The sequence below is a fragment of the Limulus polyphemus genome, unplaced genomic scaffold (genome assembly GCF_000517525.1).
Source record: "Limulus polyphemus unplaced genomic scaffold, Limulus_polyphemus-2.1.2 Scaffold3446, whole genome shotgun sequence".
Taxonomy (NCBI): Eukaryota; Metazoa; Arthropoda; class Merostomata; order Xiphosura; family Limulidae; genus Limulus; species Limulus polyphemus.
In genome coordinates this window covers 58,532-63,350 of record NW_013669056.1, presented here as the reverse complement: position 1 = coordinate 63,350, position 4,819 = coordinate 58,532, and the positions used below count along the sequence as shown (strand labels likewise).

The window sequence follows — 4,819 nt, the reverse complement described above, 5'->3', positions numbered from 1 at the left end:
CCGCAATTTTGCGCGTTTACTTACAAAATTCTAGATTATTAGTTTTAGTTTTACGATTTTTGTGGTCGTTTTAAATCTTGTGACATTTTCATTTTAAATATCAAAACTAATTTTAATCAAATGTGACATTGATTTTATTTAAACTGTTTCACAAAAGCTTAAAAATGCTTGATCTGTGTGGAAACTGGTGTTTTTAGGCCACAAGCAACACTGGATAAGCAAAGTCTACAGTGTTTCTCAGCCACCAGTCCCAAACCAGTGCAGATCCATGGGATTTTACAAAAACAAAAAAATCTGAAAGAATATTCATATGTAATTGTAATATTTTTTTCATTGTACTTGCATTTTACTGGTCTGCACCAGTATATGAGGCAGTAAGCCAGTCCCTGATAGTGAAAAGGTTAAGAAATGTTGGTCTATAGTATCCCACTGATGATGGTCACCAAATACTAAAAAAATTTTATTATTAAAAGTTTAAGTTTAAACAAGAAAAAATGGCAAAGCATTAGAAACCAATAAGCCTAACATTTATGTTAGTCATGAACAAATTGGAAACAGTATTACTAAACACACTGCTGAGACCAAATATTGTGCATCTAGCCAACTGGCCCACATGCTACTTGTCTTAGCAAACAGTCAAAAAAAACTCAGAGTTGCTTTCTTGGTATCCCATTTCCTAATACTTAGCCTGGGTTTGCCACAGATCAAATGATGAATGCATAACCAGCATGGCACTGGCAAGTGAGAAAATCTTGTTAATCACAATTATGGTAACCTTCTATATTCAGAATTTTTCAGTATAAATGACTGACATGCATGATTCATGGGTACATTGATACTCGACAGTGAGAATCTATGAATCTTCTTTCAAAATGTGTACTATCAATTTTTTTTCTAGTGCCTTGTATGTTACATTAGCAAAACTGCAACACTTACCGGCAATTTGCTAGCATTAGTTTTAAGCCCTGCCTGCCCCTTTAATTGAGGTACCTCAAGTATCACTTAACAAAACATAAAAAAAAATATCTGATAAAATATCTCACACAAAGTTTATAAACTAATCTCATACATTACAAATGGATATTAATTTAACAATTAAGCCATGGTACATCTTCTTCATTATCTAACAAATCCTTTAAAATTTACCATGTGACAATATCACAAACTATGCAAAAATGTATATGTTGTGTCACCACGTTAATAGACTACATCTAAATATTTTTAAATACTTCACCATAAATAAACGTTTATTTCATCATTCGTCGATGATAAAGAGATTTTACAAACTATTATATATTATTTATCACATATACTACAATTATTTTATAACAACACATATAAATACAAGGTAACAGAAGACCAATCAACCAACTGAGGTAACCTAGCTGAGTATATTAAACATACCACTTCATATCCATAAAATTACTGAACAAAAGACTTATAGGACTTCAAACCATCAGCACATAATATATCATCTAGTAAAAATTCCCATATGTTAACAACTAATAACAGGGAAGATTTTATTTTCTTTGCCTTATAACTAGTTTGCAAAAACTTATATTCACTATTTTGGATTTCATTCTCAACCTTAACCTTTCAACATTTCCACAAATCTCCCATAAGCAGTTTATTCAATCTCCTAAAGATTTTCTCCTGATCAAAGTTTTACACAGTGTAATCACTTCCTTACTCCTAAACTTAAAATTTCTGGAAATAAACCCAAGGGCACTAATTGCTCCTTACACCATTTACAAATAATCAGCAAAAGGTTTCAGCTAAATTCCCCTCTCTCTCTCTCATCATAATACTAATATTCTTTCCCACAAAAAATAAATAGCTTTTAATTGTTTACATTTTCCCAAACAAACTGGAGACCATTTAATGAAACCATTTATTTCCTACCTTCAAGTCAATTACTTGTCCATCTTTAGAGTTTTCTCCAGTATACCATAAAAAAGCAAACATAATTTATCACCCTATTATGATAAATCTTACTGAAAGCCTTCTACAAGTCTAGATACACACATCAACAGGAGAATTCTACTGTAGACAAGAAAAAGCCTTATCAGAAAATGACAACACATCTTTAATACAAGAAAACTACTTCCTAAAATGATGATGATAATTTATCAAATTCCAACTTCCAAGTGATCCTTACAATGAATTCCAATACAGTAACTTATCTAACAACAAGTTAGAGTAACTGATCTCTAATTTCTGTCTTTTCTATATCCACTTTTTTTTTTAAGTTAACACAATGGCTACCTTCCAATTAGAAATTTCCCACATCTAAAGATTAGAAGATTTTAGTTTTAAAAAAAACATCAACTCATCACTTAACCATTTTTAGCTTCACTATCAAAAAGAGTTTTATGCATTTCCAAAGTAACAATTTTCTTTGATATAATTTAAAACCACCCCATAAACAAATTATACAGTAATAACATTATTACCAGACAAAAGCATAAAATCTAACATTTCAGCAGTGTACTTTACTGCAACAATCAGTCCCCCAATAAGTCTCAAACATCCAATATTCTTCAACACTTTTTTGCTGTTAACTCAAGTACAAAATAAACTTTAAAATTCTAAGGACTTTCCAAAAATACCTTCATGCCCCAATTACGGATTTTTTTTTATCTGATTGTGCTTATTTTGGTATTCTACATCTTACATTATACTAGCGATTTTCATAGCATGGAAAGTTCCAAGTTTAACACTTATCACAATTTTAACACTTTTGTTCAACTTATTAGAATTTTCATCAGTTTGAACATAAAAATGTACAAGAAATATAACTTTATCAACAAAGAAAAAATTCCATGTATTACAAGTCTTCTGTTTCTTTAATCAAACTAGTTAGTTTCTAAGACTCAGCCTTTCTAAGATCAGGGACATAACCCTTATTTATTCTACATCTAATTTCAAAATAAAAATTATAATTTTAACCTATCCATTGTCATAACTAAAAACAAGGTTAATATAGCATGGTTCTTAATCATGCCAAGTAAGAAAACAATTACGCACCACAATATCCACCATATCACATGTAATCAATTGATTGTTACACATGTAATTTGCTGATACCATTACTATTGAAAGTAGTACTATTGAAAAGTGTATGATATACACACACAAAATTATAACAGCCTAATACACATCATGCCTTTCATTAGACCTTATGAGATGTATATTGCAGTCTGTTAAGCTAAGTGGTGGTATGTGCAAAAGTTTGCAGTAAATTCGTACAGATATCACCTTTTTGTATACTATGTAAAAAATTGCTATCTACACTGTATACTGAGAAGACGAACAAGACTGAAAAGAGGATAACATTTCTTTGATTAGAAGGATCTGGACAATTTCCATTACTTGTATGAGACATTTAAATGTGATTTAACACTGAGAAGTATGGATCTGAGTATGATCACTGGTTAAAGCCTAAACCTCATAATATTCTGTTAAACATTTGTTGTTCTTAAGTTAGGAATTTTTAAGTCTGTAAAAATTTTTTACAAAACTAAAAATTTAAGAGTATCTTATTTTGTAAAAAAAGATAAAACTTGAGCATCTTTCAAATTAGAAGTGTAAATTTTGATCTCCTTACTGTTAGAATCCTCACATTATGAAGAAAGGTTACAAATTATGAGTATATTCTTTAGATTATTGGAGATAAAGAGATATAGATATGATTAGTGGTGGCGAGTTACTAAAAATTGTACTAGTACTATTAGTGTTAGTAGAATGAGACAAACCATTGCATAATATCAGCATTTTAATTACAGAAGCTGTAAAGTAATGTCATTCCACATACGATGATACATACACATAAAACTAAAAGTAACTGAAAGCTAGGAAGTTACAAAATTGCGTATTTGTTGCCTTTTAATTTTAAGTTGTTTTTTTTTAGCAATAATAAACTGGGACAAGTTCCAAAAACCTAGTTAAAATTCAGGCTACTGACATTAGGCCTATTATAAATAGTACTACTATTGTATGTTAGTTATTAATAGTACTGATAAACGGCCTACCTTCATTACAGCTCTACTAATATCAATAATATATTATTAGTAGTACAGCTGATAAGTGTATCAGCCCTACAAAAGTACAATTTACAAATACTGAAATAGAGCTTCCCTCGTTTGTGCTAAGTATTACTATTAATATTATAATTAATGTATTATTATTACTATTGTAAATAGTACACACTATAGTATATAAAACAGTAACTTTGAACAAAGGACTTTTTCTACGCTTCAAATTATTTCTCAGAAACTTCATAACAAAGTCTGAGAAAATTAAACTATATAAAACAGAAAACTCATGATTTTCGCAAAGAATTACTTACGTTAAACTATCCATCGACTGCAAAACTTTAAAATCGAAACCACGTGGATAAACGAAACGTACTTATACTAGGTGCTAACAAACTTCCAGAGGTCAGTGCTGATAATCGGTATATTTCGTTTGTTTTTTTCTTAATTAATTATTTATTTAGGATCCACACACTACGAAATTGTTTCGCACTGTACAAACTATATAGTAATTTAATTAACTTCCTATATGTTATACTAAAAAAATATACCAATACACAATCCAAATTGCTACTGCAAAATTTGAGTATCTAAATACATCATAATATGTATTTAAGAAACAGAAAGTCCTAACAGTATTTAATTCATGTCAAAGAAGGCTTAACAATTACAGAAACACACAAAGTGAGTTGTGAGTTAAATTAGTTAAACTGATATGTCTATCAAAGTTGCTTGCCAGAAAACACCTTATGATCGGTAGTCTAACGTTATGCACATTATATACT

The 4,819-nt window shown here is 29.8% G+C and overlaps 1 protein-coding gene across 3 annotated transcripts in view; it reads right to left on the bottom strand.

Annotated features, from left to right (window-relative positions):
• LOC106469363 (DNA-directed RNA polymerase III subunit RPC2-like) overlaps positions 1–4,427 on the bottom strand; it is a 16,034-nt gene extending 11,607 nt beyond the window's left edge. Inside the window, exon 1 of one of the 3 annotated variants that reach the window (XM_013929849.2) lies at positions 4,349–4,427. The gene's annotated coding sequence lies outside the window, so the exon portion shown is untranslated. Of the gene's footprint in view, positions 1–1,902; positions 1,998–4,031; positions 4,049–4,348 lie in introns of those variants that run through there. The other 2 variants (XM_022397857.1, XM_022397856.1) reach the window with 2 other exon arrangements.
• Positions 4,428–4,819: the final 392 nt, after the last annotated feature.